General features: G+C 41.2%; 1 protein-coding gene across 1 annotated transcript in view; it reads right to left on the minus strand.

Moving 5' to 3' along the window:
• Positions 1 to 14,167, minus strand: part of MMRN1 (multimerin 1) — an 89,106-nt gene that overhangs the window by 68,498 nt on the left and 6,441 nt on the right. The gene's annotated exons all lie outside the window — the stretch shown is intronic.

Genomic DNA, 14,167 nt, shown 5'->3' on the forward strand with positions numbered 1-14,167 from the left:
GTGTCCAAAGGAGGGCAACTAAGATGGTGAAGGGTCTGGAAACCATGCCCTATGAGGAAAGACTTGGGGAGCTGGAGATGTTTAGCCTGGAAAAGAGAAGGTTAAGTGGTGATGATAGCCTTCTTTAAATATTCGAAGGAATGTCATATTGAGGAGGGAGCCAGCTTGTTTTCTGCTGCTCCAGAGAATAGAACCTGGAACAATGGGTGCAAACTGCAGGAAAAGAGATTCCACCTCAACATTAGGAGGAACTTCCTGACATTAACGGCTGTTTGACAGTGGAAGACACTCCCTCGGAGTGTAGTGGAGTCTCCTTCCTTAGAGGTCTTTAAACAGAGGCTGTATGGCCATCAGTCGGGGATGCTTTGATTGAGAGTTCTTGCTTGGCAAGAAGGGGGTTGGACTGGATGGCCCTTGCAGTCTCTTCCAACTCTTTGATTCTATGATTCCGAAGTATAGCAAAGGAATTATTATGCAGAGAAATATGCATTTTTTGTGCAGAACATATTTTGTACAAAAAAAAACCCTTGTTTCCTGCACACACACAAAATTACTCTGCAGAATAATTCTTCCACAACATTTTTGGATGTTCAAATACTGGGGGAAACTGCACAAAGGTCTTTCTGCTGCAGTATTCCTCCTGATAGAGTTTTCCAACCATCTCGAACCCCCTGCCTTTTTTTTTTACCCATGCCTGGCCACACTAAAGAATTATAACATTATTATTCTACTTTAAATACCATGGTTCCATCCCATGGGCTACTGAGATTTGTAGTTTAGGGAAATGCATTTAACATTTTCAGCCAAAGCTCTCTGGTACCTCACCAGATGACCAGTCCCAGGATTCTGTGGGATGAAATAATAGCTGTGTAATTTTGTAGTGTGAATGGACTCTTGAAAAAAAGTAATTGTGAATATTCTTTCCATAGAATCATGGAAACTATTATTATTATTATTATTATTATTATTATTATTATTATTATTATTATCCTTTATTTATAAAGCGCTGAAATATAAGGAAAGCAAAAACTGGTTTGTGGTTCTCAAGGATTTATACTTGCCTTGGGAAAATGACTAACCCTAGCTCATTTCTGACATTCAAAATTACAAAATAGAAATAATTCCCTGATCAAGGAAAACAGGTACATACAAATTCCAGTAACTTCATCTTAATGCAACATTTGCCTTCCAACTCTCCTGTAGTGATGAGGAGCAGATCTGAATGGGCCTTGTTAGCCAGGAAGGTACTGGATCAGCATGTCCTGGCCCTGCTATATATGCATACAGGAAACACTGCAGGTGACAGGTATTGGATGTGTACTAATGGATTCCTGTGTGTCCCCATCCAAAATTATCATCTCCATCTGATTTTGGAAGCTAAGCAGGGTCAGCTCTGGTTAGTACTTTGGTAGGAGACTGCCAACAAATACCAGGTGCTGCAGGATATATTTCAAAGGAAGGAACTGGCAAAACCACCTGGGCATGCCTTGCCTAAGAAAATCTATGAAATTCATTGGATTATCATAAGTCAATAGGTGACTTAAAGGCAAAGGTGTGGCATGTGTGGTGTGTGTGTGTGTGTGTGTGTGTGTGTGTGTGTGTGTACATCAGCTCAGGTGAATTTACAGAAGGACAAGTGTTCTTTTTAATATAGCAGTATTTCATATGAAGCTTTCTTTAAGTTTCCTTCCCTGCAATAAAGCTACAGACCCGATCTGATATTAGTCTTTGTTGCCACATGGACATATTAAAAAGAAGCAATTCAAGCTCTCTGTTAAACAGAAAATTGGATGATGATGATGGTACCAGTGGGTTTGTATTTCAGACACAGTTCCCTCATTGAAGCAGATAAATTATTCTCATTTGGAGTAGCTTATTTGCTTCAGTATTGGAACTTTATTTGAAATACAGCTTCACTCCTTTGGATGCTTTAGGGGAAAAAGAAGCAAAAAGAGCACACAACCAATGAGTTTAAGAAAAGTTTTGCTAGATCATACTAGGGAAAGATTAATAATCTGGGTTAAATCTACTATTAGTCCCAATATTAAATAAATGAGACATGTTGGTCACCACTTAACAAAAGTTCCATCCACTGCAACGGATCTATTCTAGTTGACATTAGCCCTTTATTTTCATTCAATTTCAGTTTCATGTGTGTTAACCCATAAGGTTATTTTATTGTTTCTGTGTCCTGTTCCAGACAATATAGCTTGTCCAAAAGAGGAACTTTCTGAAAATCTAATATAGCAACTGGGCCACCACCACCATTTTATCTTTAAAATATCCCTATGATTTACATTAAGCTGAAATATAGTGATCAGTCTAAGATTACCCCAAGGCTTTTGAGGCTGGGTTTGGACTGCAATCCACATCTATCTCCCCAGTCTAATATACTAATGTGGAAGTAGTAGGGCATGCACCTTTTGTTGCCTATCTTTCAGCCCTGTGATATATGAGCATGGTAGCTCTGATTCAATAGCAGGTCCTTCATGATGGCTAGACGTCTAAACATATGCCAGTGCTGGCAGTACCAACACTCATCAGTTACACAATGACACTGATGTTTTTTGGGAGTAGCAGCCTTGGGATCTTGGCAAATTCTTTTATTTCATTATTCTCCAGAGCCTGCCCTGGTGGTTATTAATGATTATGTGGAGAAGCAAGCAATGCAGGGCAGAATAAAAGCCCATTAAAAAAAGCCAGTAGCATCCTTGCAGAAGTAGATGAATGAGATACATTAAACACTCATTAACGAAAGAGTCTTAAGTGCCTTGGCCATGGCAATGCGATCCAAAGGGAGTGTCATCTATTGGCTTAAGAGATTGGCTAGACTTCTGTACCTTCTGTGCATATGGTGCAGTTGGCAGCCCAGGCACTAACTGGTTACACACTGATGTGTTTTGGAGCAGCCATTCTCAGCATGACATTCTCTGGACCGCCCTGGCTGATCCTGGCTTGTTGCCTCCCTTCTGTTCATTTTCCCCATCACTGTGCCAGTCGTGTGGAGATTTATGCATATGAAATGAGAACATCATTTGCCAGTTTTCTTTGGCCAAGAGCAAATGCTTTCTGCATCTGTGAGGCAGAGTGGAAAGGAGGACTATCTTCACCATGCAGCTTTCTTTTTGTTTGCATGGTAGAATAAAACCCTGCAACCTAAGTTCTGCCAGCATAATGTAACTGAATGAAGATGCCTTGTTCATAAAATGTGACAAGCAAAGAATCTGAAATGAGATAAATTTATTTCCTATATGGAAGCCTTAAAATCTCTGATAAAATTCTGTTCAAGTACATATGTGCACATGCAGGTGTGTGTGTGTGTGTGTGTGTGTGTGTGTGTGTGTGAGAGAGAGAGAGAGAGAGAGAGAGAGAGAGAGAGAGAGAGACTCTTTATATAACTTCCACCTAATTTTCTTTAGTTTATGAATTTTTCTTTGGCTATTTGTCTCTGTTGTTGCTGTTGTTCAACCCAATGCACAGTGACCATATCATAGGTTTTTTCATCAAGGTTTATTCAAAGAAGCCTTGTCATTGCCTTCCTTTTAGGCTGGGAGTGTGTGACTTGACCTGGTGGGTTTTCAGGGCCAAATAGCAATTGATTCAATCCCTGGTTTCTTAGAGTCCTAGTCCAGCACTCAAACTAGTGCAACATACTGGTTTGCTCTCCTGCTCTTGCTCTCTTCCCCCTTCCCCCATATATATCACACTGCTTTCCCTATAGGAAAACCTAGGATATAAATTCAGTGATGGGAAGACCTCAGGGTTGAAGGTTATACTTTTTAACAAATAGACCCCCTCCCAAGTTCCAACAGCTGGATTCAGATTGAAAATGATTATAACAAGATTTAAATAATTTTTTGACCAGAGCCCAAAATTTCTTTATCTGAACACTGTAAGAAGGTGCACTATTTTCTTTCTATTGTGGAGGATATTGGAGTTGAACATTCTTGCTGCTCTATTGATGGCCATCTAGACATCGTATATTTTGACCTGCCTACACTATCTATTATTATTTCTGAGTTTATTTCATGATCTTGTTGTAATGTTATATGTGTCTTTTCTGGTTGTTTGTACTTTTGTTTCTAAATAAAATTTCAAAGCAGTGGGGATTTTTCTCAGTGGTAATTCAAGTCACACATTGCAGAACATACTTTGGAAAGCAAGAATGTAACAAGGTTTTCCAAACCATGAACCTCAGTTTTAAATACATGGTTACTGTGAACAAAGTAGTGATCTGTGGCAATTTGGTTTTTTTAATTAGAAATATCTGAAAATGTGGCTAATCAAAGAGATGGTGACTCCCATGTCAGTGAAGCCATGAATCCACTGTCTGATGCCCACAGAGCTGTCCAAGGTGATAAACCTATTTTGGGGCTAAGGTTCAGCACCTTGGATAGCGTCTTTCAAATTCACATTCAAATTATTGTGCATTCACTGCTCCACTGATACAGGAGTTTATCAGGCGGGAGGAATTTCTCTTAAATTCAAATGAAAAGAAAGTGGGGCCAGAACACATTCACTTAAAGTCACTAGTTTAGCGCAATTGCATGAATACGCATTGCATTCGAACTGGCTCCCCATTGCCCAAAAATAGCATGCCATTGCCCGAATTTGCGTGTGGCAGTCTATCACGCAATAACGTGAAACCACATGATTGCGTTCAGACTGACTTCCCATTGCTCGAATTTGCGTGTAGTGGGTTATCACACAATAATGTTAAACCCCTTGATTGTGTTCAGATTGTCTTTGGATTATACTTCCAATTTCCCTTGTCTGATAAACTCCACAGAAAGCACCAATGGTTACCACATTCAAATGAATACAGGCACATCTCAGTTCACAAAGCCTCTGACAAAGAACTTCTTTTTCACACAGTCTTTTAATGCCTGCCCAGCCCTCCTTTACTTTTTATCATCTCTCTAGATGGTTTTTAGTGGCACTGGTATGGGGAGAAAGATGAAGGAGAGTTGGAGAAACAGACATTCAGTGTCAGACTACAACAGCATGTCTGCAGTAAACAATGCAAAAAAATTGATTGTGCTCTATTTTATCCTAGTGTAGCTGAGTGTTCCTGCCTAGAGACAAGGTAAACAGCAGCTTCCCCCGGAATCCCTTACTGAACATCTAAGAAGAGCAAATCAGAAAGAAAAGAGGAACGCAGAGAAGCTTGCCTCACCAGTTGCATGTTTTTTAAAAGGTCTTGCTTTATAAGCCTAGCCACCAAAATGGAAATCATTTTAAAAAATGGAGGCTGGTAAAGGTTGGTAAAATTTGTAATGTCTAAAAACATTGTGGTTTTGCACGCACACACACACAGACACACACACGCTCTTTTCCATGCAGAAAATGGGCTTCCTTTGCAGGAAACCTGTTTTCTGTGCAGAAAACATGGGGTCGGGGGGTGGGAAAAATACGTCTTATTCTGAGAATAATTCCTCTGCAAAGTTCAGGATGTTTGAATACAGAGAGAATACTATGCAGGGATATTTGTTTTATTCTGCAACTGGGAGAAAATTATCATGATGATTTGTCCTCACTTATGAGGATGAAAGAATCAAGCTTTTACATCTCTAGATTAAAACAAAGTACAGTTAAAGTGTGAGACAGCATGATGTAATAGTTTGATTCTTAGATTAGGACTCTGAAGACCAGAGTTCAAATCTGACATGACCATGAAAACCAGCTAGGTGACCCTGAGAAAGTAACTCTTTTAGCCTCAGAGGAAAGCAAAGGTTAACCCACTCTGGGTTTGTCAAGAAAATCCCATGACAGGTTTGCCTTAGGCTTGCCATAAATTGAAAACGACTTGAAGGCAAATAACAACATGACAGCTAAACTACACCAGTGACTTTAAAAGCAGCTAGAAATCTTTAGTGACTGGCATCTTTCCTAGATGTAATTTTTTTTTTGGGGGGGGGGGGGGTATCCAGCTTAATTCCTATGTGTTGGACTACTGATAAAGCATAGGAGAAAGGCAGGCAAACAACAATAACAGCAGCAGCAAACTGGCAAATTTTCTAGGCTGTGTGCTGGGGAACCCTCATGATTCAACCAGCAGATGGCAACCTTGTTCAACATACAAGTGTTTCAAACTTTTTGTGCTCTCATAAAAAATTAAATTATCACACTACATGGTTTTTCAATGCATACTTTTCAACAGGTTAAAGCAACTTTTTTGGACCTTAAGGGCACATATAATGTTGGCTGAGATGGAGGGTCATGTATACATCCACACTAACATAGACACTTATCCCACACAATCCAGACTCCCTGGGTGTTCAACACATTCTCCCTAGATATGAACATGTTAGGAATAGGGTAGAATTTCATTTCAGTTGGTTCTTTGTAAGAATGTTCCAAAACTCATAAATGCCTTGCAATTTAGGGTGAAGAGGGTTTGAGATTTTAAACATATGAAGGAAACAAACTGAAACTGACAGATTTCCCCATCCAGGCTAAGGGGTTTTAGTACCTAACTCTTGAACATCTTCATGTCCAGCCACACTACACCATCCCAGACATTTGATTCTACTTTAACAACCACAGCTGCAAGCTATGGGATCCTGGGGTTCATAGTTTTAAGGAAGCACTAAAGTTCTCTTTCTAAGAATTCTAAATATCCCTATCTAAATTGCAACTCTCAAACACAGGATGGATCCATGGCAATTAAAATGAGATCACAATGCTATAATAATGTAGCCTGAAAAGTCCTTGGTTGAATTCCTGTGTGTTTGACCATATTTCTGCTGAATTAGAGGTGTCATCACTTGGTGGGGAAAGGGGGGTTCTGAGAGCTTCCTCATCTGTAACATCTAAATGGCTGGCAGGTACAACTTGTCCCCCTTCATGCTTGGAATAAGTATATTTAGGAAATGGGATGCTGCAAATAGGTGAAATTTTCATTTCAAGTCATTTTTAAAGAGTGCACTCAAATTTCCAAATCACAACTTTGGGGTGGAAAAAACCTGAGGTTTTTAAAAACTGGATGGAAGAAAAAGTGACACTGTTACATTTTCTCATCCTCAGCATATGCACGTGCATAGGCACACACACACATGCACACATACCTATCACACTACAGAGAGGAATGGGTGAGGTTAAACTTCAATTGCCTGCTTGCTAAGATCTAGGAATTCCTGGGAAAATAGGCTGGAGAGAACATCTCCCATGCCCCAATGATTGCTACTAGGATTGCTGTTTGCCGTCTACTATACTGTATGCATTTATGTGAGCAGCAGGAAACCCACAATATCCACAGTAGGTTTGCTGGCAGTCAGGAGAGGTTTTCACCCAAGGATGTAAATTACTGTGGCTGGAATTCAGTATGGGACTTATATCTATGATAGCGGACTTACTGGTACATCTGTGGAAAATGGAACTGAGCAATTTTACAACATTCAGCAAAGGAGAGCTAGCAAAAGTGATTATTGTGCATCGGAAACTGCCAGTGCACACTGAAACACAGGGTTTGTTGTTACTGTGTGCCTTCAAGTCATTTCCGACTTAAGAGGGCCCTAAGATAAACCTATCATGGGGTTCTCTTGGCACTTACATGTCATCATTGTTAACCCTGCATTGCTAACATCTCGGAAGTGGAGATAACAATTAGCAGAGGAGCCATTATGGCATCCACCAAAAAAAAAAAAAATACAATTTAATTTCAGAATGACATTGCTCTGAAGATGCCAGCCACAGACGCTGGTGAAACATGGCCACATAGCCCAAAAAACCCACAAAAAACTAGGCATTTCAATTATTTGTGTGCATGTATATACCATCAAGTTGCAAGTCAGTTTATGGCAACTCCATGAATTTTACATTTTGTTTGTTTGTTTGTTTGTTTGTTTACTGGAGGAGAAAGCTTGGACAGTCATAGTGGAGAGGGCTTCCTGTTCAATGCTGTGTTTTGCTGAGTGACCATCTTCTCCTTCCCAAAAGCCACTGTCAGACTTTACACACTTTCTGGAAAGCCTCAGAAGAACAGCCATTCAAGAGTGGCCAAGGTGCTTCAGGAAAGGACCCTCCAGTCCACTCCAAGGATGAATATTCAGGCCTAATGCCAATTCATCATCAGATTTCATCTCATGTAGTACTTAAGAGTAATTTTATCACACACTTTGGATGGTTTTAGAATGATGAGATGCCTGGATCCAGTGCAAGTGGGTCTTGTTATAAGTGGTTGGACATCTCTTTAAGGGTCCTTGGGGGTTGGGGCAGGGGGAACTAACCCAAAGGCAGGAAATCTTGTCCTACTCCCAGGTTACAGGTGGCTTTTCGACATATGGCCTCCCCTGCTATCATCACTAGTGTGCCCAGCAAATAAGCTGGCTGGATTTTCCATGGTCAACAGGAAGGTAATCTGATGCCTGGATCTGTATCCAGCCATAATCAATAGTTGTGGCCATTTTTCTTCTAAAGAGTTATGTTAAGAGAGCCCTCTCACTCACCACCAGTCCCACAGTGAACTTTGTTTTAAATCTTTTGTTCTGGAAAGCATTTCCATCTAAACCTCATTTATGAGAAAGACTGAGAAACCCAGGGTAAAAATTTAGCTTTTGACTAAGAATTTCAGGTACGGCTTCTGATGAATGTGTGCCAAGAACATAGGCTCTTCGTCTCCAAAACAGGTTGTACTAATGACTCATGGTAGGAAATAACATTTGTTTTCACCAGGATTTGAGGCCCTGACACTTTGTACTACATAGTTGCAAACACTTGGTCTTCTCTCATCATCCATTTCCTTTGTCACATCCAATTGCTGTGATTTTTGGACAGCGGATCCTCTGATTCTCATACCTAGGTTGCTGTTTTTCTTTTTTGACCTTATAACACATTGTGTGACACTGTTTCCTCATTCTTTTCAGCTACCACATTCTCCTACTATTTTATAGGCTGTTTGTAGTGTTGTTGTTTTAGGTTGCTGAAGCCAGATCACAGCACAGGTCGTTGGAAGACTACTGATTCGCAGCCTTTGCCTATGATGATTGATGGGCAACAACATTTCGAAGTTGCTAAGATTCTGGACTCTAGACTGCATAAGGGCAAACTTCAGTATCTCATACACTGGAAGCATTTTCCTGTTGATCATGATGAATGGGGTTTCTGTTGCTCATGTTAATGTGCCTGATTTGGTGGCACGTTTTCATGCGCAGTACCCTGACAACCCTTCTCTTTCTTCTGTGACTTGATTTCTTGCTTTCTTGTGCTTCTGCTGGTGGAGGGAGGGGGTTTTCTTTTCAGGGAGGCCGACTGTTAGAATCCTGTTAGAATTCTACCAGATAGTGTTGAATGTTGAGGTATAGTGGACGGGATACATACCGCCATTTAGTACGTATAGAATACGTACTAGAGTTAGGAAGGGGCAGTGCTTCCGCACCCCCCTAACCCTAGTACGTATTCAATATGTACAAGATGGCGGCGCCCCTTCTACATGGGCGCCGCCATCTTGACGTATCGGACACTGAGCGTCCGTACGCGTTGCGGGCGTTGTGACGTAGCGAGTGCGCCCCTGGCGCCTCGCTACGTCGCAAACGCGACTCAAGAAGAAGCTCCATTTTGGAGCTTCTTTTTCAGTCTGCACGGGAGCCACGCCGTGTGGAGGCTCCGGCTCCCCCGCAGACTAACTGGCGGCGGCGGCAGACCGCCGCAAAGCGGCGGTTTGTATCCCGCCGTAGTTGGGGATGATGGGGGCTTAGCTGCAGTTAGGAATGTAGATAGTGATGTATAGTGCATAGCAGGGCCAGGTGTCTTATCGGGTGGCCTTGAAGGCCTGGCTCTCTGAGCAGGGAATGTGGTTTCAGTTCTGTGGGAACCAGGAGGGGCTTTGCTTGGCGGGCTTCTGCATGGGAGGGGATTTTGGCTTTGGGGAATTCTGTTACTTTGTCTGTGGGGAGGTGTGGTTAGTCTCAGCTAAGAAGCTGAGTGAGGCACATGTCTGATTTTGGATCTATCAATAAAGTGCTGTTGATTCTGTAATCAAACTGACTGATTGATTGTCCGGGATTCTGGGTGCCAACTCTGACACAGGTTCGGGAGAAGAAGAAGCCCCCAAGAAAATGACTCCTGCAACTACTTTTGTTAATGATTCTGTAGAGATGTCCTTTTCTTCCCTCTTCTTTCCTTCATCCTTTCATCAACTCTGCATGGGATAGAGGAGATCTAGGATAGTTGTGCCAACTGATCTCCTTGCATTGTGCAGCCTCAACAGTGAGGCTACAACCCACAGACACTGGCTCTTAAATCAATATGGCTTGATTTATTCATTTTGGTTTGCATTCTACATTGCAGTTATATATTCATAACCTAGAGTTACAAATCCATAACTGATCTGTATTCATACATGCTACATATTCAAAACTGTAATGCAATTATCACAGTCATAAATTCCCCACTTTAATTCAAGGGATCCTCTCCAAACTATGAGACTTCACTTTTTGTATCATCAGGATTTTAACATTATCTGACTTTAACTTTGTTGTAAGTTAACCTGGGTCCCATGTTGGGAAAAACCTGTGACAGAGGCAAATGAGATGTCTGCCTCATCAGGATGATGAAGCTTTGGGATGATGTGCTCAAAGTATCTCTCTCAAGTATAAAGTGGGTCATGGGAGTTGATTCCTTAGTGAATCGTGTAGTTACAAATGTGAAGTTTTTCAATATTTTATTTGATTTCATTCATATTTTTCCCTCAACATGGGACCCAGGATGACTTACAGCAAAGTTAAAACCAGATAATGCTAAAATCCTGATGATAAAAAAAGTTGAAACACAATTAGACAAGCCATCATGTAAAAAGAGAATGAATTTTAAAAATGTAAAATTATTGAAAAACATTAAAGTGCATCAGAGGAAGTAGATTTAAGTTTACGAAAGCTCATGCTGCCAACTTCTTTCTTTCAGATAGTCTCAAAGGTGCTAAAAGAATTCTCTCTACATACTGATTCTACAGAATAACACGGCCATAAAGTAAGGATAATCTGTACACACACATCCATAAAATAGGCAATAGGCATATGCTAAGACCTCCAGGGATTCTACATCTCTGCAGAAAATAGATAGACATGTCTCCACTCTCCACTCTCTCACACACATATACATATACTGTACCAAGTATATGGAGGGGTAAGTATGGGACCACTAAGCATGTTTAAGGCTACCTTCATAAGCTAAATGGGTGTAGTGACATGCTCATGTTAGGGTGAAATTTCCTTTCTCCCATTTGTCATTCTGTTCTCGGGCAATAAAATGGAGTGTAGCAGGGGTTCAGTCAGCAGTGGGGTACAGGGCAAACCTACTGACAATCTGAAGTCGAAGGCTTTCATGGCCGGCATCCATAGTTTTTTGTGGGTTTTTCGGGCTATGTGGCCATGTTTGAGAAGAGTTTCTTCCTGAAGTTTCACCAGCATCTGTGGCTGGCATCTTCAGAGAATGACAATCATTTCTCTTCTGGGTCTGGCATGATGCTAGGGTGCCAAAGTGAAAACTGGAGAGAAGGCTTCCATCCCTTTAATTATTTCTGTAGTAAACCAATGTCTGTTGTCATTAATGGACTGCATGAGGACAAACAAACTGAAACTTAATCCAGAGAAGACAGGTGCTATCATAAGGCAGATCAGGGAATAGGGGCCTTGCCTGTGGTGGATAGGGTTACATTCCTCCTGAAGTCTCAGGCTTGCAGCTTGGGTGTGCTCCGAGACTCAACTTTGAGCCTAGATGCCCAGGCCTCAGCTGTGACTAGGAGTGCATTTACACAGCTAAAACTTGTGCACCGGCTGCACCCGTTTCTTGAGATGCCAGATCTGGCTACGATGACACATGCCTTGGTTACATCCCATTTGGACTAGTTTAACACACTCTACATGGGGCTGCCTTTGGAAGGTCCAGAATGCTGTGGCCTGAATGCTGACCAGAGCCAGTTATAGGGAGCAAATAACTCCTTTGTTGGAATAGCTTCACTGGCTACCTGTTTGTTTCTGGGCACAATTGAAAGTGCACAGCTTAGGTCCAGACTATTTGAGAGACTGTATCTCCACATATGAACTTGCAAGATAATGCTTTCTCTCAGTCCTGCCACCATTCCAGGCTCGCCTGGTGAGGACATGAGAGAAAGCCTTCTCGATGGCTGCTCCTACCCTCTGGAACTCTCTTCGACGAGAGGCTAGATTGGCCCCCTTCCTGCTTGCCTTTCAAGGCTAAGATGTTTTTAGTTAATCAAGCATTTAAAACATAAGCATACCACTGTGGTTTTTATATTGAGCATGTCTGTTGCCTTTTAACTTTTGTTATATTTTTAATGCGGTTTTATATAGTTTTTAGATTATTTTAACTATATGGGATTTTATTGTGAGGTGTTTTGTTTTTTTTTAATCTGTGAGCTGCTTGGGCCCCTTCAGCAAGAAAGGTGTCATATAAAAGAAAATAAATAAATAAATAAATGCAATGATTCTATTTTCTTAAAAAATAAGATTCCAGCAGATCTTGCTAGTTACCTGGTTGCATGACAAGCAACACTTGATGAAATGCCCTCTTCTGCACAACTATTAAAGGTATAAAAGCCTTCTCATTACTCTCATCCTGATTTGACTTCAGGTGTCATCCACACGTGACTTAAGACCATTAAACCTGTTCCTGCCCTCTGGGATGGCAGAGAACAGGACTGCCCCTTCCTCACCATGACAGTTCTTATGGTATTTAATGAGGGAAGTCATGTCACCCCTCAGTCTTCTCTTCACCAAGCTGAAAAAGCCCAGCTCCTTCAACCTTTCCTGATATGTTTTGTTCTCCTTACTGCTTATCATCCTTGCTGCCCTTCTCTGACTGTGCTCCAGCATGTCAGAGTTGTCAGCGTTTCCTGCCCTCACTCTTGTCTTATATATTTTTAAAAAAAGTTTCTATGAAAGAAATGGCTTGAAGCAGCAAATGTAATTGCCCATGACCACAATAGAAGCAGGGTGTCCAGACATCCTCCTTTTCCAGGATATGTCCTACATTTAACCTTCTGTCCAAGAGGAATTTTGAATGGCCTCCATTTTGAACATGACTAAGAAGCTCGCTGAGCAACACCACATTTGCTTTGTTCCCCTTTGAGAAATTTGTCTACTTGGCAGCCTGTCCTCACTGTAAATAGGGGGGAGGATGGACTGAATGTAGATTCAGTGCAGAGTTTGCTGCTAGTACAGTGCACCCGTATTATACGCAGGTGCGGCTTATGCAGCTTCCAGCATAAACTGGAAGCCAGCACTGGAAGAAGCATCCGCATGCCAGGAAGAGGTAACAGGGCGCATGCACACAGTGCACGCCCCATGGTGCACCATGGGCACAAGCCCCATTACTTCTAATGGGGCTTGACTATACAAGTTTTTCCCTTATGCGGGGGGTCCAGAACGGATCCCCACATAAGGGAAGGGCGCACTGTAAAGTGCAATTTAAGCATTTGTCTTGCTTGGCATTCTATAAGTATATTGCACACCAGCAAGACAGTTTAATGAAGATATGTTTATCATCAACTTCGTCAGGTTGAGTACCTAATAAATGCAGTATATGTTACATACAGTTGGCCCTCTGTATCCACTGATTCTTTATTCACAGATTCAAGCATCCCTGTCATGAAAACATTGAAAAAAATGTATAAATTTCCAAAAGTAAACTTTGCTCTTACCATTTTATATAAGGGTAATTTTTCTATCCATTATATTTAATGGGACTCAAGCATCCACAGGTTTTGGTATCCATGGTGGGTCCTGAAACCCAAACCCAGTAGGTGCAAATAAACCATATGAAATTAATTTATATTTATATTAGTGTTTTTAGCTTTTATTTGGTAATGTTCTACATTTTGTATTGTCTTGTCCACCTTTGTAATTATGATATCTGGTCACTATAAATAGAGGTAATAAGCACCCCAACTAAAAACTGAAACTTTTACTCCCTCTCCCCACCTCTCTCCTTCTAAACCAATAATTTAAAGAAATATTCATCTCAGCTCTGTTATATGGTATGGTATTACCAGCTTGGTAGATGAAGGGAATGCTGTGGATATAGTATATCTTGATTTCAGTAAGGCCTTTGACAAGGTTTCCCATGACATTCTTGCAAACAAGCTTGTAAAATGTGGGCTAGACAAAGGAACTGTTAAATGGATCTGTAATTGGTTGACCGGCCGAAGCCA

The sequence above is a fragment of the Sceloporus occidentalis genome, unplaced genomic scaffold (assembly GCF_023333645.1).
Source record: "Sceloporus occidentalis isolate IW3139 unplaced genomic scaffold, rSceOcc1.0.p SCAF_5, whole genome shotgun sequence".
NCBI classification, from domain to species: domain Eukaryota; kingdom Metazoa; phylum Chordata; class Lepidosauria; order Squamata; family Phrynosomatidae; genus Sceloporus; species Sceloporus occidentalis.